This window comes from Microcebus murinus, unplaced genomic scaffold (assembly GCF_040939455.1).
Source record: "Microcebus murinus isolate Inina unplaced genomic scaffold, M.murinus_Inina_mat1.0 scaf029_hap2_Mmur4.0, whole genome shotgun sequence".
Lineage (NCBI taxonomy): Eukaryota > Metazoa > Chordata > Mammalia > Primates > Cheirogaleidae > Microcebus > Microcebus murinus.
Window position 1 is genome coordinate 239,946 of NW_027438975.1, and position 23,592 is coordinate 263,537.

General features: G+C 62.6%; 6 pseudogenes; all 6 read left to right on the forward strand.

The window, feature by feature from the left end:
• Window positions 1-1,598: 1,598 nt before the first annotated feature.
• On the forward strand, window positions 1,599-1,718 carry LOC142868302 (uncharacterized; annotated as a pseudogene).
• Window positions 1,719-5,548: 3,830 nt separating this feature from the next.
• Window positions 5,549-5,668, forward strand: LOC142868303 (uncharacterized; annotated as a pseudogene).
• A 3,821-nt stretch (window positions 5,669-9,489) lies between these two features.
• LOC142868339 (uncharacterized) lies at window positions 9,490-9,608 on the forward strand (annotated as a pseudogene).
• A 3,816-nt stretch (window positions 9,609-13,424) lies between these two features.
• Window positions 13,425-13,544, forward strand: LOC142868305 (uncharacterized; annotated as a pseudogene).
• A 3,817-nt stretch (window positions 13,545-17,361) lies between these two features.
• LOC142868306 (uncharacterized) lies at window positions 17,362-17,481 on the forward strand (annotated as a pseudogene).
• A 3,829-nt stretch (window positions 17,482-21,310) lies between these two features.
• On the forward strand, window positions 21,311-21,429 carry LOC142868336 (uncharacterized; annotated as a pseudogene).
• The last annotated feature ends 2,163 nt before the right edge of the window (window positions 21,430-23,592 follow it).

Consider the following 23,592-nt stretch of genomic DNA (forward strand, 5'->3'; position numbering starts at 1 on the left):
CTGGGCTCCCTGCACCTGGGCCTTTGGAGGACTGGCCCTGTGCTTGCCAACACTTCCTGCAGGGACCCAGAGCTGGGAGGTTGCATCTCTCAGCCCTGGGTCGGGCAGAGCCCCAGCGGGCCATGCCCACAACCTCTCTCAGCAGGGGTCCCCCAGAAGGCTCCTTTGGGACCAGGATTCTCTTGCGGGTGACTCTTTAAGGTCTGGCCCCTGGATGGAGGGGCACCAGGAGTAGAGGAGCAGGAAGGGGAAGGGGGTGGCCATGCGAGGGGACACTTTCAGGCCAAGTCCCAGCTTCAGTCTGATCCTCCTGGGAACCCCGGGGTGGACATCACACCTCCTGGTTGCCCCGCTCTGAGACAAGGAGCCGGGCTTCGCATTCCCACAGCAGCCAGTCGTGGGCTGAGGACACCTGGGGCGTTGGGAACTCCCTGGCTTCTCCTTGGCTTAACATCTGGAGCTGCTTGTGAATTGTGCCGCCACACACACCCGAGTGCAGGTGTCTTCTGCACAGACTGCGGGCCTCGCTCTTCTGAGTGCCGCTAGCTCGCGACCCACCCACGGGTGAACCTGGTCAGGGTACTTTCTCTCAGGGGCAGACTCTGATCCGGGCGGGCTACCGGTGTCTCTGTTTGCTCCTTTCTTTCTTCCACTTCGGGAAAGGCTTCCTTACTGGGTGTGGAAATCTCCTATGCCTTTCCTCGCCTATTCTGTCAGCTCTAAAATTCTCTTTCGGTTGCCACCCTCACAGATGGATTAGGAAACTCTTTGCGGTGCACTCATTAGTGAAATGACCTCAATGACGCTGGAATCCAATATCTAATGGCCGATTTTTAGCGAGTCCACACGCCAGGGTGGTTGGGGTCCAGTGCAGCCCCGGCCAGGCCCAGGCCCCTTGGACTGGGCCACAGGAGGACACAGAGGAGGGTCCCGGCCCCCACGGTAGCGGTGCGGGCAGTTCTCCAAGGGCTTGGGTGTTTTCCAGAGGGAGGAGATGGAGGGGACTGATTTCTTCAGCGCCCCACAAACCACACCACCCCACCCATGGGACACATCCCGAGAGAGAGAGACGCCCCATACACTGGCTCCCCTCCCCCGTGCGCTGTGCCCCAGCCCTGGCCCGGGGGAATAGGCGGCCGCCGGGCCACAGGGTGGGGGGCGCAGCTGAAAGGGGTTGTGGGGGAGGGCCGCCCCTGGCTGGGGTCAAAGGGCGAGCGCCCCGCCCCTCCCGCCCGTGCGCAGTCTGCGGCCCCGGCGCGCTGGGGGTGGGGGGCGGGGAGGTGAAGGAGGCCAGGCGAGGAGAGGAGGGGGGCTTGAAGGTCTCCACCTTGGCGGGTCCAGCCGTGGAGGCGCATCTTGTGTGAGTGTGAGTGAGTGAGTGAGTGTGAGTGTGAGTGTGTGTGTGTACAGAGACAGCCCCCAACCCCGGCCCGCCGCTCCCTGCCCGCCCCGCCTGTCACCCCCCGTCCCTCGGAGCCCGCGGGACCCGGCCGGCGAACTCAACAGGCCCGACCCGGCGCGGGGCCTGGGGCGGGAGGAGGCGGCGGGGAAGCGCAGAGAGGCTCGGCTTCTTGAGCGGGGCAGGGGCGCCCTCCGCCGTCCACGGCCACACCACCCCGAACGCGCCCGATCCCGTCTGGTCTCGGAAGCTAAGCAGGGTCGGGCCTGGTTAGAACTTGGATGGGAGACCGCCCGGTGTATACCGGGTGCCGTAGGCTTCTTCTTTTCTTTTTTTGCCTCTGGTTCTGTCGCGTTTCTGGGAGTGCGGGGGCGGCCCGGGGTGGGGGTGACCCCCACCCTCAGCGCCCGCCGCGGTGCCTGGCGCCCCAGCCCGCGCCGTTGGGCCTCCTCTTGTCCCGAGCCGTGACACCGCCGCCACGCGGCAGCATGCGTGGCTTCTGGACAGTCAGGTCTCAGACCAAAGGTCTGCTCTGTGGGAGCCGACACGCTGGAGGAAACCTTGAGAGTCTGAGAGGGGAGGGAGTTCCAGAAGAAGGCCAGGATGTCATTTTGAGGGAGTATGTGACCAGAACTCCTCCCGTTGCTTTTGGGGTTCTATGGGCTACACGTAGGAATCTTTGGTGGTGGCACCTGATGTTCGGGGATCCGGAGTCACACCCAGACCTGCTCCACAGGCCTCCTTTTACTTTTCTCTTCGGATTCATTTTTTTTTTTTTTTTTTTTGAGACAGAGTCTCGGTTTGTTGCCCAGGCTAGAGTGAGTGCCGTGGCGTCAGCCTAGCTCACAGCAACTTCAAACTCCTGGGCTCGAGTGATCCTTCTGCCTCAGCCTCCAGGGTAGCTGGGACTGCAGGCATGCGCCACCATGCCCCGCTAATTTTTTATATATATATCAGTTGGCCAATTAATTTCTTTCTATTTATAGTAGAGACGGGGTCTCGCTCTTGCTCAGGCTGGTTTTGAACTCCTGACCTTGAGCAATCCGCCCGCCTCGGCCTCCCAAGAGCTAGGATTACAGGCGTGAGCCACAGCGCCCGGCCGGATTCATTATTTTTAAAAAGTGTCTCTTATCTCTATTATTGCATTTTCTTTTCTCTCTCTTTTCAAGCAGATGATGGGAGTCCAAGTATTAAGGTGACATGTGTTGCCCGTGCCCCCCTCCCCCCCCCCGTGTTCTTATTCATTTACCTCTCATGTTGTTCCAGCATATTGTGGGGGCACCAATGTTAAGGTCGGGTGCGTTGCCCTCTCCCAGCCTCCCCCCTCGGGTCAGAGCTTCAAGTGCGCCCATCCCCCAGTCGGTGCGTACCCACCCCATTCCTAATGGATGTGTATGCCCATCCCCTCCCCCCACCCGCCCGACACCCACCCGAAGAAGGTGATTCCTCTGTGTCCACTTAGGTGTCCATCGGTTCGTACCCATTTGCTGGTGAGCGCGAGCACGTGGTGCTCGTGTGTCCATTCTTGGGATACTTGGCTTACTGGAACGGGTTCCAGCTCTGGCCAGGAGAACCACGAGAGGTGCCCCCTCACCGCTGCTCCTCATAGCCGAATAGCACTCCGTGGTGTCCACGCGCCACATTTTATTTACCCACTCGTGGGTCGATGGGCACTCGGGTGGCTTCCAGGTCTTTGCGATTGTGACTTGTGCCCTGACACTAACCCTAACCCTTACCCAGCCCGTCTCCTCCACGGCCCCTGCCTGACTGACTCCTTCCCGCCCGGCCTATCACCTGTCACCGTCCTCTGCCCCTGCCTGACACGCTCGTCCCCGCCCGGGCCGTCACCGTCCTCGGCCCCTGCCTGACGGGGCTCCTCCGTCGCCTGGGCCTTCCAAGGGCTTGGTGTGGACGCTGGTTCCAGGACGCCCTCCCAGGAACCCGGTAGCAGGGCGGCCGCAGCGTCTCGTGCAACCCAACCGTCCGCCGGCTGGCCGCCGTCGCTAAGTGGCCTGCGGGGGACGTGCTCCCGCTGTGCCGTGGGGGCCCAGCCTGGTGTCTTCTCTGAGGCCCCGCGGCTGCCGCTCCCCGCAAGGGGATAGCCGCGGAGGTGGGGACCGCCTCCTCATGGGGACGTATACCCAGCTCTCCACGTCGGATTCCGGGGCTCTCTGTCCTGCCAGAAGGCCCAGCTGGCCTGCGGGTCCTTAGAGTGGCAAAAACATCCGAAAACTGAGATTGAGGGTCCGGTGGGTGTCTGCACTTTTGTGCTGGGCACCCCAGGGAGGCCCGGGGGCTGGCTGGACAACGTGGTCTGCTGGGCTGGGGGGGGGGGTTTGGAGGAGCAACTGATGCCCTTTGCACTTTGGGTAGCAAGTGTCTGAGGTGTCTCTGGGCCCTGTGCCATGTGGGGGCGGGGGCGGGGGCGGGGTGGGAGGAGGAGGAGGAGGAGGAGGAGGAGGAGGTGGGAAGGGCCGTGGCCTGCAGTGGTGTTCCCCGGGGTGGCACAGCATGTGGCTTCTTCCACAGGCTGCTTGGCCTGGGCTCCCTGCACCTGGGCCTTTGGAGGACTGGCCCTGTGCTTGCCAACACTTCCTGCAGGGACCCAGAGCTGGGAGGTTGCATCTCTCAGCCCTGGGTCGGGCAGAGCCCCAGCGGGCCATGCCCACAACCTCTCTCAGCAGGGGTCCCCCAGAAGGCTCCTTTGGGACCAGGATTCTCTTGCGGGTGACTCTTTAAGGTCTGGCCCCTGGATGGAGGGGCACCAGGAGTAGAGGAGCAGGAAGGGGAAGGGGGTGGCCATGCGAGGGGACACTTTCAGGCCAAGTCCCAGCTTCAGTCTGATCCTCCTGGGAACCCCGGGGTGGACATCACACCTCCTGGTTGCCCCGCTCTGAGACAAGGAGCCGGGCTTCGCATTCCCACAGCAGCCAGTCGTGGGCTGAGGACACCTGGGGCGTTGGGAACTCCCTGGCTTCTCCTTGGCTTAACATCTGGAGCTGCTTGTGAATTGTGCCGCCACACACACCCGAGTGCAGGTGTCTTCTGCACAGACTGCGGGCCTCGCTCTTCTGAGTGCCGCTAGCTCGCGACCCACCCACGGGTGAACCTGGTCAGGGTACTTTCTCTCAGGGGCAGACTCTGATCCGGGCGGGCTACCGGTGTCTCTGTTTGCTCCTTTCTTTCTTCCACTTCGGGAAAGGCTTCCTTACTGGGTGTGGAAATCTCTTATGCCTTTCCTCGCCTATTCTGTCAGCTCTAAAATTCTCTTTCGGTTGCCACCCTCACAGATGGATTAGGAAACTCTTTGCGGTGCACTCATTAGTGAAATGACCTCAATGACGCTGGAATCCAATATCTAATGGTCGATTTTTAGCGAGTCCACACGCCAGGGTGGTTGGGGTCCAGTGCAGCCCCGGCCAGGCCCAGGCCCCTTGGACTGGGCCACAGGAGGACACAGAGGAGGGTCCCGGCCCCCACGGTAGCGGTGCGGGCAGTTCTCCAAGGGCTTGGGTGTTTTCCAGAGGGAGGAGATGGAGGGGACTGATTTCTTCAGCGCCCCACAAACCACGCCACCCCACCCCACCCCACCCATGGGACACATCCCGAGAGAGAGAGAGACGCCCCATACACTGGCTCCCCTCCCCCGTGCGCTGTGCCCCAGCCCTGGCCCGGGGGAATAGGCGGCCGCCGGGCCACAGGGTGGGGGGCGCAGCTGAAAGGGGTTGTGGGGGAGGGCCGCCCCTGGCTGGGGTCAAAGGGCGAGCGCCCCGCCCCTCCCGCCCGTGCGCAGTCTGCGGCCCCGGCGCGCTGGGGGTGGGGGGCGGGGAGGTGAAGGAGGCCAGGCGAGGAGAGGAGGGGGGCTTGAAGGTCTCCACCTGGGCGGGTCCAGCCGTGGAGGCGCATCTTGTGTGAGTGTGAGTGAGTGAGTGAGTGTGAGTGTGAGTGTGTGTGTGTACAGAGACAGCCCCCAACCCCGGCCCGCCGCTCCCTGCCCGCCCCGCCTGTCACCCCCCGTCCCTCGGAGCCCGCGGGACCCGGCCGGCGAACTCAACAGGCCCGACCCGGCGCGGGGCCTGGGGCGGGAGGAGGCGGCGGGGAAGCGCAGAGAGGCTCGGCTTCTTGAGCGGGGCAGGGGCGCCCTCCGCCGTCCACGGCCACACCACCCCGAACGCGCCCGATCCCGTCTGGTCTCGGAAGCTAAGCAGGGTCGGGCCTGGTTAGAACTTGGATGGGAGACCGCCCGGTGTATACCGGGTGCCGTAGGCTTCTTCTTTTTTTTTTTTTGCCTCTGGTTCTGTCGCGTTTCTGGGAGTGCGGGGGCGGCCCGGGGTGGGGGTGACCCCCACCCTCAGCGCCCGCCGCGGTGCCTGGCGCCCCAGCCCGCACCGTTGGGCCTCCTCTTGTCCCGAGCCGTGACACCGCCGCCACGCGGCAGCATGCGTGGCTTCTGGACAGTCAGGTCTCAGACCAAAGGTCTGCTCTGTGGGAGCCGACACGCTGGAGGAAACCTTGAGAGTCTGAGAGGGGAGGGAGTTCCAGAAGAAGGCCAGGATGTCATTTTGAGGGAGTATGTGACCAGAACTCCTCCCGTTGCTTTTGGGGTTCTATGGGCTACACGTAGGAATCTTTGGTGGTGGCACCTGATGTTCGGGGATCCGGAGTCACACCCAGACCTGCTCCACAGGCCTCCTTTTACTTTTCTCTTCGGATTCATTTTTTTTTTTTTTTTTGAGACAGAGTCTCGGTTTGTTGCCCAGGCTAGAGTGAGTGCCGTGGCGTCAGCCTAGCTCACAGCAACTTCAAACTCCTGGGCTCGAGTGATCCTTCTGCCTCAGCCTCCAGGGTAGCTGGGACTGCAGGCATGCGCCACCATGCCCCGCTAATTTTTTATATATATATCAGTTGGCCAATTAATTTCTTTCTATTTATAGTAGAGACGGGGTCTCGCTCTTGCTCAGGCTGGTTTTGAACTCCTGACCTTGAGCAATCCGCCCGCCTCGGCCTCCCAAGAGCTAGGATTACAGGCGTGAGCCACAGCGCCCGGCCGGATTCATTATTTTTAAAAAGTGTCTCTTATCTCTATTATTGCATTTTCTTTTCTCTCTCTTTTCAAGCAGATGATGGGAGTCCAAGTATTAAGGTGACATGTGTTGCCCGTGCCCCCCTCCCCCCCCCCGTGTTCTTATTCATTTACCTCTCATGTTGTTCCAGCATATTGTGGGGGCACCAATGTTAAGGTCGGGTGCGTTGCCCTCTCCCAGCCTCCCCCCTCGGGTCAGAGCTTCAAGTGCGCCCATCCCCCAGTCGGTGCGTACCCACCCCATTCCTAATGGATGTGTATGCCCATCCCCTCCCCCCACCCGCCCGACACCCACCCGAAGAAGGTGATTCCTCTGTGTCCACTTAGGTGTCCATCGGTTCGTACCCATTTGCTGGTGAGCGTGAGCACGTGGTGCTCGTGTGTCCATTCTTGGGATACTTGGCTTACTGGAACGGGTTCCAGCTCTGGCCAGGAGAACCACGAGAGGTGCCCCCTCACCGCTGCTCCTCATAGCCGAATAGCACTCCGTGGTGTCCACGCGCCACATTTTATTTACCCACTCGTGGGTCGATGGGCACTCGGGTGGCTTCCAGGTCTTTGCGATTGTGACTTGTGCCCTGACACTAACCCTAACCCTTACCCAGCCCGTCTCCTCCACGGCCCCTGCCTGACTGACTCCTTCCCGCCCGGCCTATCACCTGTCACCGTCCTCTGCCCCTGCCTGACACGCTCGTCCCCGCCCGGGCCGTCACCGTCCTCGGCCCCTGCCTGACGGGGCTCCTCCGTCGCCTGGGCCTTCCAAGGGCTTGGTGTGGACGCTGGTTCCAGGACGCCCTCCCAGGAACCCGGTAGCAGGGCGGCCGCAGCGTCTCGTGCAACCCAACCGTCCGCCGGCTGGCCGCCGTCGCTAAGTGGCCTGCGGGGGACGTGCTCCCGCTGTGCCGTGGGGGCCCAGCCTGGTGTCTTCTCTGAGGCCCCGCGGCTGCCGCTCCCCGCAAGGGGATAGCCGCGGAGGTGGGGACCGCCTCCTCATGGGGACGTATACCCAGCTCTCCACGTCGGATTCCGGGGCTCTCTGTCCTGCCAGAAGGCCCAGCTGGCCTGCGGGTCCTTAGAGTGGCAAAAACATCCGAAAACTGAGATTGAGGGTCCGGTGGGTGTCTGCACTTTTGTGCTGGGCACCCCAGGGAGGCCCGGGGGCTGGCTGGACAACGTGGTCTGCTGGGCTGGGGGGGGGTTTGGAGGAGCAACTGATGCCCTTTGCACTTTGGGTAGCAAGTGTCTGAGGTGTCTCTGGGCCCTGTGCCATGTGGGGGCGGGGGCGGGGTGGGAGGAGGAGGAGGAGGAGGAGGAGGAGGAGGAGGTGGGAAGGGCCGTGGCCTGCAGTGGTGTTCCCCGGGGTGGCACAGCATGTGGCTTCTTCCACGGGATGCTTGGCCTGGGCTCCCTGCACCTGGGCCTTTGGAGGACTGGCCCTGTGCTTGCCAACACTTCCTGCAGGGACCCAGAGCTGGGAGGTTGCATCTCTCAGCCCTGGGTCGGGCAGAGCCCCAGCGGGCCATGCCCACAACCTCTCTCAGCAGGGGTCCCCCAGAAGGCTCCTTTGGGACCAGGATTCTCTTGCGGGTGACTCTTTAAGGTCTGGCCCCTGGATGGAGGGGCACCAGGAGTAGAGGTGCAGGAAGGGGAAGGGGGTGGCCATGCGAGGGGACACTTTCAGGCCAAGTCCCAGCTTCAGTCTGATCCTCCTGGGAACCCCGGGGTGGACATCACACCTCCTGGTTGCCCCGCTCTGAGACAAGGAGCCGGGCTTCGCATTCCCACAGCAGCCAGTCGTGGGCTGAGGACACCTGGGGCGTTGGGAACTCCCTGGCTTCTCCTTGGTTTAACATCTGGAGCTGCTTGTGAATTGTGCCGCCACACACACCCGAGTGCAGGTGTCTTCTGCACAGACTGCGGGCCTCGCTCTTCTGAATGCCGCTAGCTCGCGACCCACCCACGGGTGAACCTGGTCAGGGTACTTTCTCTCAGGGGCAGACTCTGATCCGGGCGGGCTACCGGTGTCTCTGTTTGCTCCTTTCTTTCTTCCACTTCGGGAAAGGCTTCCTTACTGGGTGTGGAAATCTCCTATGCCTTTCCTCGCCTATTCTGTCAGCTCTAAAATTCTCTTTCGGTTGCCACCCTCACAGATGGATTAGGAAACTCTTTGCGGTGCACTCATTAGTGAAATGACCTCAATGACGCTGGAATCCAATATCTAATGGCCGATTTTTAGCGAGTCCACACGCCAGGGTGGTTGGGGTCCAGTGCAGCCCCGGCCAGGCCCAGGCCCCTTGGACTGGGCCACAGGAGGACACAGAGGAGGGTCCCGGCCCCCACGGTAGCGGTGCGGGCAGTTCTCCAAGGGCTTGGGTGTTTTCCAGAGGGAGGAGATGGAGGGGACTGATTTCTTCAGCGCCTCACAAACCACGCCACCCCACCCAACCCCACCCATGGGACACATCCCGAGAGAGAGAGACGCCCCATACACTGGCTCCCCTCCCCCGTGCGCTGTGCCCCAGCCCTGGCCCGGGGGAATAGGCGGCCGCCGGGCCACAGGGTGGGGGGCGCAGCTGAAAGGGGTTGTGGGGGAGGGCCGCCCCTGGCTGGGGTCAAAGGGCGAGCGCCCCGCCCCTCCCGCCCGTGCGCAGTCTGCGGCCCCGGCGCGCTGGGGGTGGGGGGCGGGGAGGTGAAGGAGGCCAGGCGAGGAGAGGAGGGGGGCTTGAAGGTCTCCACCTGGGCGGGTCCAGCCGTGGAGGCGCATCTTGTGTGAGTGTGAGTGAGTGAGTGAGTGTGAGTGTGAGTGTGTGTGTGTACAGAGACAGCCCCCAACCCCGGCCCGCCGCTCCCTGCCCGCCCCGCCTGTCACCCCCCGTCCCTCGGAGCCCGCGGGACCCGGCCGGCGAACTCAACAGGCCCGACCCGGCGCGGGGCCTGGGGCGGGAGGAGGCGGCGGGGAAGCGCAGAGAGGCTCGGCTTCTTGAGCGGGGCAGGGGCGCCCTCCGCCGTCCACGGCCACACCACCCCGAACGCGCCCGATCCCGTCTGGTCTCGGAAGCTAAGCAGGGTCGGGCCTGGTTAGAACTTGGATGGGAGACCGCCCGGGAATACTGGGTGCCGTAGGCTTCTTCTTTTTTTTTTTTGCCTCTGGTTCCGTCGCGTTTCTGGGAGTGCGGGGGCGGCCCGGGGTGGGGGTGACCCCCACCCTCAGCGCCCGCCGCGGTGCCTGGCGCCCCAGCCCGCGCCGTTGGGCCTCCTCTTGTCCCGAGCCGTGACACCGCCGCCACGCGGCAGCATGCGTGGCTTCTGGACAGTCAGGTCTCAGACCAAAGGTCTGCTCTGTGGGAGCCGACACGCTGGAGGAAACCTTGAGAGTCTGAGAGGGGAGGGAGTTCCAGAAGAAGGCCAGGATGTCATTTTGAGGGAGTATGTGACCAGAACTCCTCCCGTTGCTTTTGGGGTTCTATGGGCTACACGTAGGAATCTTTGGTGGTGGCACCTGATGTTCGGGGATCCGGAGTCACACCCAGACCTGCTCCACAGGCCTCCTTTTACTTTTCTCTTCGGATTCATTTTTTTTTTTTTTTTTTGAGACAGAGTCTCGGTTTGTTGCCCAGGCTAGAGTGAGTGCCGTGGCGTCAGCCTAGCTCACAGCAACTTCAAACTCCTGGGCTCGAGTGATCCTTCTGCCTCAGCCTCCAGGGTAGCTGGGACTGCAGGCATGCGCCACCATGCCCCGCTAATTTTTTATATATATATCAGTTGGCCAATTAATTTCTTTCTATTTATAGTAGAGACGGGGTCTCGCTCTTGCTCAGGCTGGTTTTGAACTCCTGACCTTGAGCAATCCGCCCGCCTCGGCCTCCCAAGAGCTAGGATTACAGGCGTGAGCCACAGCGCCCGGCCGGATTCATTATTTTTAAAAAGTGTCTCTTATCTCTATTATTGCATTTTCTTTTCTCTCTCTTTTCAAGCAGATGATGGGAGTCCAAGTATTAAGGTGACATGTGTTGCCCGTGCCCCCCTCCCCCCCCCCGTGTTCTTATTCATTTACCTCTCATGTTGTTCCAGCATATTGTGGGGGCACCAATGTTAAGGTCGGGTGCGTTGCCCTCTCCCAGCCTCCCCCCTCGGGTCAGAGCTTCAAGTGCGCCCATCCCCCAGTCGGTGCGTACCCACCCCATTCCTAATGGATGTGTATGCCCATCCCCTCCCCCCACCCGCCCGACACCCACCCGAAGAAGGTGATTCCTCTGTGTCCACTTAGGTGTCCATCGGTTCGTACCCATTTGCTGGTGAGCGCGAGCACGTGGTGCTCGTGTGTCCATTCTTGGGATACTTGGCTTACTGGAACGGGTTCCAGCTCTGGCCAGGAGAACCACGAGAGGTGCCCCCTCACCGCTGCTCCTCATAGCCGAATAGCACTCCGTGGTGTCCACGCGCCACATTTTATTTACCCACTCGTGGGTCGATGGGCACTCGGGTGGCTTCCAGGTCTTTGCGATTGTGACTTGTGCCCTGACACTAACCCTAACCCTTACCCAGCCCGTCTCCTCCACGGCCCCTGCCTGACTGACTCCTTCCCGCCCGGCCTATCACCTGTCACCGTCCTCTGCCCCTGCCTGACACGCTCGTCCCCGCCCGGGCCGTCACCGTCCTCGGCCCCTGCCTGACGGGGCTCCTCCGTCGCCTGGGCCTTCCAAGGGCTTGGTGTGGACGCTGGTTCCAGGACGCCCTCCCAGGAACCCGGTAGCAGGGCGGCCGCAGCGTCTCGTGCAACCCAACCGTCCGCCGGCTGGCCGCCGTCGCTAAGTGGCCTGCGGGGGACGTGCTCCCGCTGTGCCGTGGGGGCCCAGCCTGGTGTCTTCTCTGAGGCCCCGCGGCTGCCGCTCCCCGCAAGGGGATAGCCGCGGAGGTGGGGACCGCCTCCTCATGGGGACGTATACCCAGCTCTCCACGTCGGATTCCGGGGCTCTCTGTCCTGCCAGAAGGCCCAGCTGGCCTGCGGGTCCTTAGAGTGGCAAAAACATCCGAAAACTGAGATTGAGGGTCCGGTGGGTGTCTGCACTTTTGTGCTGGGCACCCCAGGGAGGCCCGGGGGCTGGCTGGACAACGTGGTCTGCTGGGCTGGGGGGGGGGGTTTGGAGGAGCAACTGATGCCCTTTGCACTTTGGGTAGCAAGTGTCTGAGGTGTCTCTGGGCCCTGTGCCATGTGGGGGCGGGGGCGGGGGCGGGGTGGGAGGAGGAGGAGGAGGAGGAGGAGGAGGAGGTGGGAAGGGCCGTGGCCTGCAGTGGTGTTCCCCGGGGTGGCACAGCATGTGGCTTCTTCCACAGGCTGCTTGGCCTGGGCTCCCTGCACCTGGGCCTTTGGAGGACTGGCCCTGTGCTTGCCAACACTTCCTGCAGGGACCCAGAGCTGGGAGGTTGCATCTCTCAGCCCTGGGTCGGGCAGAGCCCCAGCGGGCCATGCCCACAACCTCTCTCAGCAGGGGTCCCCCAGAAGGCTCCTTTGGGACCAGGATTCTCTTGCGGGTGACTCTTTAAGGTCTGGCCCCTGGATGGAGGGGCACCAGGAGTAGAGGAGCAGGAAGGGGAAGGGGGTGGCCATGCGAGGGGACACTTTCAGGCCAAGTCCCAGCTTCAGTCTGATCCTCCTGGGAACCCCGGGGTGGACATCACACCTCCTGGTTGCCCCGCTCTGAGACAAGGAGCCGGGCTTCGCATTCCCACAGCAGCCAGTCGTGGGCTGAGGACACCTGGGGCGTTGGGAACTCCCTGGCTTCTCCTTGGCTTAACATCTGGAGCTGCTTGTGAATTGTGCCGCCACACACACCCGAGTGCAGGTGTCTTCTGCACAGACTGCGGGCCTCGCTCTTCTGAGTGCCGCTAGCTCGCGACCCACCCACGGGTGAACCTGGTCAGGGTACTTTCTCTCAGGGGCAGACTCTGATCCGGGCGGGCTACCGGTGTCTCTGTTTGCTCCTTTCTTTCTTCCACTTCGGGAAAGGCTTCCTTACTGGGTGTGGAAATCTCCTATGCCTTTCCTCGCCTATTCTGTCAGCTCTAAAATTCTCTTTCGGTTGCCACCCTCACAGATGGATTAGGAAACTCTTTGCGGTGCACTCATTAGTGAAATGACCTCAATGACGCTGGAATCCAATATCTAATGGCCGATTTTTAGCGAGTCCACACGCCAGGGTGGTTGGGGTCCAGTGCAGCCCCGGCCAGGCCCAGGCCCCTTGGACTGGGCCACAGGAGGACACAGAGGAGGGTCCCGGCCCCCACGGTAGCGGTGCGGGCAGTTCTCCAAGGGCTTGGGTGTTTTCCAGAGGGAGGAGATGGAGGGGACTGATTTCTTCAGCGCCCCACAAACCACACCACCCCACCCATGGGACACATCCCGAGAGAGAGAGACGCCCCATACACTGGCTCCCCTCCCCCGTGCGCTGTGCCCCAGCCCTGGCCCGGGGGAATAGGCGGCCGCCGGGCCACAGGGTGGGGGGCGCAGCTGAAAGGGGTTGTGGGGGAGGGCCGCCCCTGGCTGGGGTCAAAGGGCGAGCGCCCCGCCCCTCCCGCCCGTGCGCAGTCTGCGGCCCCGGCGCGCTGGGGGTGGGGGGCGGGGAGGTGAAGGAGGCCAGGCGAGGAGAGGAGGGGGGCTTGAAGGTCTCCACCTTGGCGGGTCCAGCCGTGGAGGCGCATCTTGTGTGAGTGTGAGTGAGTGAGTGAGTGTGAGTGTGAGTGTGTGTGTGTACAGAGACAGCCCCCAACCCCGGCCCGCCGCTCCCTGCCCGCCCCGCCTGTCACCCCCCGTCCCTCGGAGCCCGCGGGACCCGGCCGGCGAACTCAACAGGCCCGACCCGGCGCGGGGCCTGGGGCGGGAGGAGGCGGCGGGGAAGCGCAGAGAGGCTCGGCTTCTTGAGCGGGGCAGGGGCGCCCTCCGCCGTCCACGGCCACACCACCCCGAACGCGCCCGATCCCGTCTGGTCTCGGAAGCTAAGCAGGGTCGGGCCTGGTTAGAACTTGGATGGGAGACCGCCCGGTGTATACCGGGTGCCGTAGGCTTCTTCTTTTCTTTTTTTGCCTCTGGTTCTGTCGCGTTTCTGGGAGTGCGGGGGCGGCCCGGGGTGGGGGTGACCCCCACCCTCAGCGCCCGCCGCGGTGCCTGGCGCCCCAGCCCGCGCCGTTGGGCCTCCTCTTGTCCCGAGCCGTGACACCGCCGCCACGCGGCAGCATGCGTGGCTTCTGGACAGTCAGGTCTCAGACCAAAGGTCTGCTCTGTGGGAGCCGACACGCTGGAGGAAACCTTGAGAGTCTGAGAGGGGAGGGAGTTCCAGAAGAAGGCCAGGATGTCATTTTGAGGGAGTATGTGACCAGAACTCCTCCCGTTGCTTTTGGGGTTCTATGGGCTACACGTAGGAATCTTTGGTGGTGGCACCTGATGTTCGGGGATCCGGAGTCACACCCAGACCTGCTCCACAGGCCTCCTTTTACTTTTCTCTTCGGATTCATTTTTTTTTTTTTTTTTTTGAGACAGAGTCTCGGTTTGTTGCCCAGGCTAGAGTGAGTGCCGTGGCGTCAGCCTAGCTCACAGCAACTTCAAACTCCTGGGCTCGAGTGATCCTTCTGCCTCAGCCTCCAGGGTAGCTGGGACTGCAGGCATGCGCCACCATGCCCCGCTAATTTTTTATATATATATCAGTTGGCCAATTAATTTCTTTCTATTTATAGTAGAGACGGGGTCTCGCTCTTGCTCAGGCTGGTTTTGAACTCCTGACCTTGAGCAATCCGCCCGCCTCGGCCTCCCAAGAGCTAGGATTACAGGCGTGAGCCACAGCGCCCGGCCGGATTCATTATTTTTAAAAAGTGTCTCTTATCTCTATTATTGCATTTTCTTTTCTCTCTCTTTTCAAGCAGATGATGGGAGTCCAAGTATTAAGGTGACATGTGTTGCCCGTGCCCCCCTCCCCCCCCCCGTGTTCTTATTCATTTACCTCTCATGTTGTTCCAGCATATTGTGGGGGCACCAATGTTAAGGTCGGGTGCGTTGCCCTCTCCCAGCCTCCCCCCTCGGGTCAGAGCTTCAAGTGCGCCCATCCCCCAGTCGGTGCGTACCCACCCCATTCCTAATGGATGTGTATGCCCATCCCCTCCCCCCACCCGCCCGACACCCACCCGAAGAAGGTGATTCCTCTGTGTCCACTTAGGTGTCCATCGGTTCGTACCCATTTGCTGGTGAGCGCGAGCACGTGGTGCTCGTGTGTCCATTCTTGGGATACTTGGCTTACTGGAACGGGTTCCAGCTCTGGCCAGGAGAACCACGAGAGGTGCCCCCTCACCGCTGCTCCTCATAGCCGAATAGCACTCCGTGGTGTCCACGCGCCACATTTTATTTACCCACTCGTGGGTCGATGGGCACTCGGGTGGCTTCCAGGTCTTTGCGATTGTGACTTGTGCCCTGACACTAACCCTAACCCTTACCCAGCCCGTCTCCTCCACGGCCCCTGCCTGACTGACTCCTTCCCGCCCGGCCTATCACCTGTCACCGTCCTCTGCCCCTGCCTGACACGCTCGTCCCCGCCCGGGCCGTCACCGTCCTCGGCCCCTGCCTGACGGGGCTCCTCCGTCGCCTGGGCCTTCCAAGGGCTTGGTGTGGACGCTGGTTCCAGGACGCCCTCCCAGGAACCCGGTAGCAGGGCGGCCGCAGCGTCTCGTGCAACCCAACCGTCCGCCGGCTGGCCGCCGTCGCTAAGTGGCCTGCGGGGGACGTGCTCCCGCTGTGCCGTGGGGGCCCAGCCTGGTGTCTTCTCTGAGGCCCCGCGGCTGCCGCTCCCCGCAAGGGGATAGCCGCGGAGGTGGGGACCGCCTCCTCATGGGGACGTATACCCAGCTCTCCACGTCGGATTCCGGGGCTCTCTGTCCTGCCAGAAGGCCCAGCTGGCCTGCGGGTCCTTAGAGTGGCAAAAACATCCGAAAACTGAGATTGAGGGTCCGGTGGGTGTCTGCACTTTTGTGCTGGGCACCCCAGGGAGGCCCGGGGGCTGGCTGGACAACGTGGTCTGCTGGGCTGGGGGGGGGGGTTTGGAGGAGCAACTGATGCCCTTTGCACTTTGGGTAGCAAGTGTCTGAGGTGTCTCTGGGCCCTGTGCCATGTGGGGGCGGGGGCGGGGGCGGGGTGGGAGGAGGAGGAGGAGGAGGAGGAGGAGGAGGTGGGAAGGGCCGTGGCCTGCAGTGGTGTTCCCCGGGGTGGCACAGCATGTGGCTTCTTCCACAGGCTGCTTGGCCTGGGCTCCCTGCACCTGGGCCTTTGGAGGACTGGCCCTGTGCTTGCCAACACTTCCTGCAGGGACCCAGAGCTGGGAGGTTGCATCTCTCAGCCCTGGGTCGGGCAGAGCCCCAGCGGGCCATGCCCACAACCTCTCTCAGCAGGGGTCCCCCAGAAGGCTCCTTTGGGACCAGGATTCTCTTGCGGGTGACTCTTTAAGGTCTGGCCCCTGGATGGAGGGGCACCAGGAGTAGAGGAGCAGGAAGGGGAAGGGGGTGGCCATGCGAGGGGACACTTTCAGGCCAAGTCCCAGCTTCAGTCTGATCCTCCTGGGAACCCCGGGGTGGACATCACACCTCCTGGTTGCCCCGCTCTGAGACAAGGAGCCGGGCTTCGCATTCCCACAGCAGCCAGTCGTGGGCTGAGGACACCTGGGGCGTTGGGAACTCCCTGGCTTCTCCTTGGCTTAACATCTGGAGCTGCTTGTGAATTGTGCCGCCACACACACCCGAGTGCAGGTGTCTTCTGCACAGACTGCGGGCCTCGCTCTTCTGAGTGCCGCTAGCTCGCGACCCACCCACGGGTGAACCTGGTCAGGGTACTTTCTCTCAGGGGCAGACTCTGATCCGGGCGGGCTACCGGTGTCTCTGTTTGCTCCTTTCTTTCTTCCACTTCGGGAAAGGCTTCCTTACTGGGTGTGGAAATCTCCTATGCCTTTCCTCGCCTATTCTGTCAGCTCTAAAATTCTCTTTCGGTTGCCACCCTCACAGATGGATTAGGAAACTCTTTGCGGTGCACTCATTAGTGAAATGACCTCAATGACGCTGGAATCCAATATCTAATGGCCGATTTTTAGCGAGTCCACACGCCAGGGTGGTTGGGGTCCAGTGCAGCCCCGGCCAGGCCCAGGCCCCTTGGACTGGGCCACAGGAGGACACAGAGGAGGGTCCCGGCCCCCACGGTAGCGGTGCGGGCAGTTCTCCAAGGGCTTGGGTGTTTTCCAGAGGGAGGAGATGGAGGGGACTGATTTCTTCAGCGCCCCACAAACCACACCACCCCACCCATGGGACACATCCCGAGAGAGAGAGACGCCCCATACACTGGCTCCCCTCCCCCGTGCGCTGTGCCCCAGCCCTGGCCCGGGGGAATAGGCGGCCGCCGGGCCACAGGGTGGGGGGCGCAGCTGAAAGGGGTTGTGGGGGAGGGCCGCCCCTGGCTGGGGTCAAAGGGCGAGCGCCCCGCCCCTCCCGCCCGTGCGCAGTCTGCGGCCCCGGCGCGCTGGGGGTGGGGGGCGGGGAGGTGAAGGAGGCCAGGCGAGGAGAGGAGGGGGGCTTGAAGGTCTCCACCTTGGCGGGTCCAGCCGTGGAGGCGCATCTTGTGTGAGTGTGAGTGAGTGAGTGAGTGTGAGTGTGAGTGTGTGTGTGTACAGAGACAGCCCCCAACCCCGGCCCGCCGCTCCCTGCCCGCCCCGCCTGTCACCCCCCGTCCCTCGGAGCCCGCGGGACCCGGCCGGCGAACTCAACAGGCCCGACCCGGCGCGGGGCCTGGGGCGGGAGGAGGCGGCGGGGAAGCGCAGAGAGGCTCGGCTTCTTGAGCGGGGCAGGGGCGCCCTCCGCCGTCCACGGCCACACCACCCCGAACGCGCCCGATCCCGTCTGGTCTCGGAAGCTAAGCAGGGTCGGGCCTGGTTAGAACTTGGATGGGAGACCGCCCGGTGTATACCGGGTGCCGTAGGCTTCTTCTTTTCTTTTTTTGCCTCTGGTTCTGTCGCGTTTCTGGGAGTGCGGGGGCGGCCCGGGGTGGGGGTGACCCCCACCCTCAGCGCCCGCCGCGGTGCCTGGCGCCCCAGCCCGCGCCGTTGGGCCTCCTCTTGTCCCGAGCCGTGACACCGCCGCCACGCGGCAGCATGCGTGGCTTCTGGACAGTCAGGTCTCAGACCAAAGGTCTGCTCTGTGGGAGCCGACACGCTGGAGGAAACCTTGAGAGTCTGAGAGGGGAGGGAGTTCCAGAAGAAGGCCAGGATGTCATTTTGAGGGAGTATGTGACCAGAACTCCTCCCGTTGCTTTTGGGGTTCTATGGGCTACACGTAGGAATCTTTGGTGGTGGCACCTGATGTTCGGGGATCCGGAGTCACACCCAGACCTGCTCCACAGGCCTCCTTTTACTTTTCTCTTCGGATTCATTTTTTTTTTTTTTTTTTTTGAGACAGAGTCTCGGTTTGTTGCCCAGGCTAGAGTGAGTGCCGTGGCGTCAGCCTAGCTCACAGCAACTTCAAACTCCTGGGCTCGAGTGATCCTTCTGCCTCAGCCTCCAGGGTAGCTGGGACTGCAGGCATGCGCCACCATGCCCCGCTAATTTTTTATATATATATCAGTTGGCCAATTAATTTCTTTCTATTTATAGTAGAGACGGGGTCTCGCTCTTGCTCAGGCTGGTTTTGAACTCCTGACCTTGAGCAATCCGCCCGCCTCGGCCTCCCAAGAGCTAGGATTACAGGCGTGAGCCACAGCGCCCGGCCGGATTCATTATTTTTAAAAAGTGTCTCTTATCTCTATTATTGCATTTTCTTTTCTCTCTCTTTTCAAGCAGATGATGGGAGTCCAAGTATTAAGGTGACATGTGTTGCCCGTGCCCCCCTCCCCCCCCCCCGTGTTCTTATTCATTTACCTCTCATGTTGTTCCAGCATATTGTGGGGGCACCAATGTTAAGGTCGGGTGCGTTGCCCTCTCCCAGCCTCCCCCCTCGGGTCAGAGCTTCAAGTGCGCCCATCCCCCAGTCGGTGCGTACCCACCCCATTCCTAATGGATGTGTATGCCCATCCCCTCCCCCCACCCGCCCGACACCCACCCGAAGAAGGTGATTCCTCTGTGTCCACTTAGGTGTCCATCGGTTCGTACCCATTTGCTGGTGAGCGCGAGCACGTGGTGCTCGTGTGTCCATTCTTGGGATACTTGGCTTACTGGAACGGGTTCCAGCTCTGGCCAGGAGAACCACGAGAGGTGCCCCCTCACCGCTGCTCCTCATAGCCGAATAGCACTCCGTGGTGTCCACGCGCCACATTTTATTTACCCACTCGTGGGTCGATGGGCACTCGGGTGGCTTCCAGGTCTTTGCGATTGTGACTTGTGCCCTGACACTAACCCTAACCCTTACCCAGCCCGTCTCCTCCACGGCCCCTGCCTGACTGACTCCTTCCCGCCCGGCCTATCACCTGTCACCGTCCTCTGCCCCTGCCTGACACGCTCGTCCCCGCCCGGGCCGTCACCGTCCTCGGCCCCTGCCTGACGGGGCTCCTCCGTCGCCTGGGCCTTCCAAGGGCTTGGTGTGGACGCTGGTTCCAGGACGCCCTCCCAGGAACCCGGTAGCAGGGCGGCCGCAGCGTCTCGTGCAACCCAACCGTCCGCCGGCTGGCCGCCGTCGCTAAGTGGCCTGCGGGGGACGTGCTCCCGCTGTGCCGTGGGGGCCCAGCCTGGTGTCTTCTCTGAGGCCCCGCGGCTGCCGCTCCCCGCAAGGGGATAGCCGCGGAGGTGGGGACCGCCTCCTCATGGGGACGTATACCCAGCTCTCCACGTCGGATTCCGGGGCTCTCTGTCCTGCCAGAAGGCCCAGCTGGCCTGCGGGTCCTTAGAGTGGCAAAAACATCCGAAAACTGAGATTGAGGGTCCGGTGGGTGTCTGCACTTTTGTGCTGGGCACCCCAGGGAGGCCCGGGGGCTGGCTGGACAACGTGGTCTGCTGGGCTGGGGGGGGGGGTTTGGAGGAGCAACTGATGCCCTTTGCACTTTGGGTAGCAAGTGTCTGAGGTGTCTCTGGGCCCTGTGCCATGTGGGGGCGGGGGCGGGGGCGGGGTGGGAGGAGGAGGAGGAGGAGGAGGAGGAGGAGGTGGGAAGGGCCGTGGCCTGCAGTGGTGTTCCCCGGGGTGGCACAGCATGTGGCTTCTTCCACAGGCTGCTTGGCCTGGGCTCCCTGCACCTGGGCCTTTGGAGGACTGGCCCTGTGCTTGCCAACACTTCCTGCAGGGACCCAGAGCTGGGAGGTTGCATCTCTCAGCCCTGGGTCGGGCAGAGCCCCAGCGGGCCATGCCCACAACCTCTCTCAGCAGGGGTCCCCCAGAAGGCTCCTTTGGGACCAGGATTCTCTTGCGGGTGACTCTTTAAGGTCTGGCCCCTGGATGGAGGGGCACCAGGAGTAGAGGAGCAGGAAGGGGAAGGGGGTGGCCATGCGAGGGGACACTTTCAGGCCAAGTCCCAGCTTCAGTCTGATCCTCCTGGGAACCCCGGGGTGGACATCACACCTCCTGGTTGCCCCGCTCTGAGACAAGGAGCCGGGCTTCGCATTCCCACAGCAGCCAGTCGTGGGCTGAGGACACCTGGGGCGTTGGGAACTCCCTGGCTTCTCCTTGGCTTAACATCTGGAGCTGCTTGTGAATTGTGCCGCCACACACACCCGAGTGCAGGTGTCTTCTGCACAGACTGCGGGCCTCGCTCTTCTGAGTGCCGCTAGCTCGCGACCCACCCACGGGTGAACCTGGTCAGGGTACTTTCTCTCAGGGGCAGACTCTGATCCGGGCGGGCTACCGGTGTCTCTGTTTGCTCCTTTCTTTCTTCCACTTCGGGAAAGGCTTCCTTACTGGGTGTGGAAATCTCCTATGCCTTTCCTCGCCTATTCTGTCAGCTCTAAAATTCTCTTTCGGTTGCCACCCTCACAGATGGATTAGGAAACTCTTTGCGGTGCACTCATTAGTGAAATGACCTCAATGACGCTGGAATCCAATATCTAATGGCCGATTTTTAGCGAGTCCACACGCCAGGGTGGTTGGGGTCCAGTGCAGCCCCGGCCAGGCCCAGGCCCCTTGGACTGGGCCACAGGAGGACACAGAGGAGGGTCCCGGCCCCCACGGTAGCGGTGCGGGCAGTTCTCCAAGGGCTTGGGTGTTTTCCAGAGGGAGGAGATGGAGGGGACTGATTTCTTCAGCGCCCCACAAACCACGCCACCCCACCCAACCCCACCCATGGGACACATCCCGAGAGAGAGAGACGCCCCATACACTGGCTCCCCTCCCCCGTGCGCTGTGCCCCAGCCCTGGCCCGGGGGAATAGGCGGCCGCCGGGCCACAGGGTGGGGGGCGCAGCTGAAAGGGGTTGTGGGGGAGGGCCGCCCCTGGCTGGGGTCAAAGGGCGAGCGCCCCGCCCCTCCCGCCCGTGCGCAGTCTGCGGCCCCGGCGCGCTGGGGGTGGGGGGCGGGGAGGTGAAGGAGGCCAGGCGAGGAGAGGAGGGGGGCTTGAAGGTCTCCACCTGGGCGGGTCCAGCCGTGGAGGCGCATCTTGTGTGAGTGTGAGTGAGTGAGTGAGTGTGAGTGTGAGTGTGTGTGTGTACAGAGACAGCCCCCAACCCCGGCCCGCCGCTCCCTGCCCGCCCCGCCTGTCACCCCCCGTCCCTCGGAGCCCGCGGGACCCGGCCGGCGAACTCAACAGGCCCGACCCGGCGCGGGGCCTGGGGCGGGAGGAGGCGGCGGGGAAGCGCAGAGAGGCTCGGCTTCTTGAGCGGGGCAGGGGCGCCCTCCGCCGTCCACGGCCACACCACCCCGAACGCGCCCGATCCCGTCTGGTCTCGGAAGCTAAGCAGGGTCGGGCCTGGTTAGAACTTGGATGGGAGACCGCCCGGGAATACCGGGTGCCGTAGGCTTCTTCTTTTTTTTTTTTGCCTCTGGTTCTGTCGCGTTTCTGGGAGTGCGGGGGCGGCCCGGGGTGGGGGTGACCCCCACCCTCAGCGCCCGCCGCGGTGCCTGGCGCCCCAGCCCGCGCCGTTGGGCCTCCTCTTGTCCCGAGCCGTGACACCGCCGCCACGCGGCAGCATGCGTGGCTTCTGGACAGTCAGGTCTCAGACCAAAGGTCTGCTCTGTGGGAGCCGACACGCTGGAGGAAACCTTGAGAGTCTGAGAGGGGAGGGAGTTCCAGAAGAAGGCCAGGATGTCATTTTGAGGGAGTATGTGACCAGAACTCCTCCCGTTGCTTTTGGGGTTCTATGGGCTACACGTAGGAATCTTTGGTGGTGGCACCTGATGTTCGGGGATCCGGAGTCACACCCAGACCTGCTCCACAGGCCTCCTTTTACTTTTCTCTTCGGATTCATTTTTTTTTTTTTTTTTTTGAGACAGAGTCTCGGTTTGTTGCCCAGGCTAGAGTGAGTGCCGTGGCGTCAGCCTAGCTCACAGCAACTTCAAACTCCTGGGCTCGAGTGATCCTTCTGCCTCAGCCTCCAGGGTAGCTGGGACTGCAGGCATGCGCCACCATGCCCCGCTAATTTTTTATATATATATCAGTTGGCCAATTAATTTCTTTCTATTTATAGTAGAGACGGGGTCTCGCTCTTGCTCAGGCTGGTTTTGAACTCCTGACCTTGAGCAATCCGCCCGCCTCGGCCTCCCAAGAGCTAGGATTACAGGCGTGAGCCACAGCGCCCGGCCGGATTCATTATTTTTAAAAAGTGTCTCTTATCTCTATTATTGCATTTTCTTTTCTCTCTCTTTTCAAGCAGATGATGGGAGTCCAAGTATTAAGGTGACATGTGTTGCCCGTGCCCCCCTCCCCCCCCCCCGTGTTCTTATTCATTTACCTCTCATGTTGTTCCAGCATATTGTGGGGGCACCAATGTTAAGGTCGGGTGCGTTGCCCTCTCCCAGCCTCCCCCCTCGGGTCAGAGCTTCAAGTGCGCCCATCCCCCAGTCGGTGCGTACCCACCCCATTCCTAATGGATGTGTATGCCCATCCCCTCCCCCCACCCGCCCGACACCCACCCGAAGAAGGTGATTCCTCTGTGTCCACTTAGGTGTCCATCGGTTCGTACCCATTTGCTGGTGAGCGCGAGCACGTGGTGCTCGTGTGTCCATTCTTGGGATACTTGGCTTACTGGAACGGGTTCCAGCTCTGGCCAGGAGAACCACGAGAGGTGCCCCCTCACCGCTGCTCCTCATAGCCGAATAGCACTCCGTGGTGTCCACGCGCCACATTTTATTTACCCACTCGTGGGTCGATGGGCACTCGGGTGGCTTCCAGGTCTTTGCGATTGTGACTTGTGCCCTGACACTAACCCTAACCCTTACCCAGCCCGTCTCCTCCACGGCCCCTGCCTGACTGACTCCTTCCCGCCCGGCCTATCACCTGTCACCGTCCTCTGCCCCTGCCTGACACGCTCGTCCCCGCCCGGGCCGTCACCGTCCTCGGCCCCTGCCTGACGGGGCTCCTCCGTCGCCTGGGCCTTCCAAGGGCTTGGTGTGGACGCTGGTTCCAGGACGCCCTCCCAGGAACCCGGTAGCAGGGCGGCCGCAGCGTCTCGTGCAACCCAACCGTCCGCCGGCTGGCCGCCGTCGCTAAGTGGCCTGCGGGGGACGTGCTCCCGCTGTGCCGTGGGGGCCCAGCCTGGTGTCTTCTCTGAGGCCCCGCGGCTGCCGCTCCCCGCAAGGGGATAGCCGCGGAGGTGGGGACCGCCTCCTCATGGGGACGTATACCCAGCTCTCCACGTCGGATTCCGGGGCTCTCTGTCCTGCCAGAAGGCCCAGCTGGCCTGCGGGTCCTTAGAGTGGCAAAAACATCCGAAAACTGAGATTGAGGGTCCGGTGGGTGTCTGCACTTTTGTGCTGGGCACCCCAGGGAGGCCCGGGGGCTGGCTGGACAACGTGGTCTGCTGGGCTGGGGGGGGGGGTTTGGAGGAGCAACTGATGCCCTTTGCACTTTGGGTAGCAAGTGTCTGAGGTGTCTCTGGGCCCTGTGCCATGTGGGGGCGGGGGCGGGGGCGGGGTGGGAGGAGGAGGAGGAGGAGGAGGAGGAGGAGGTGGGAAGGGCCGTGGCC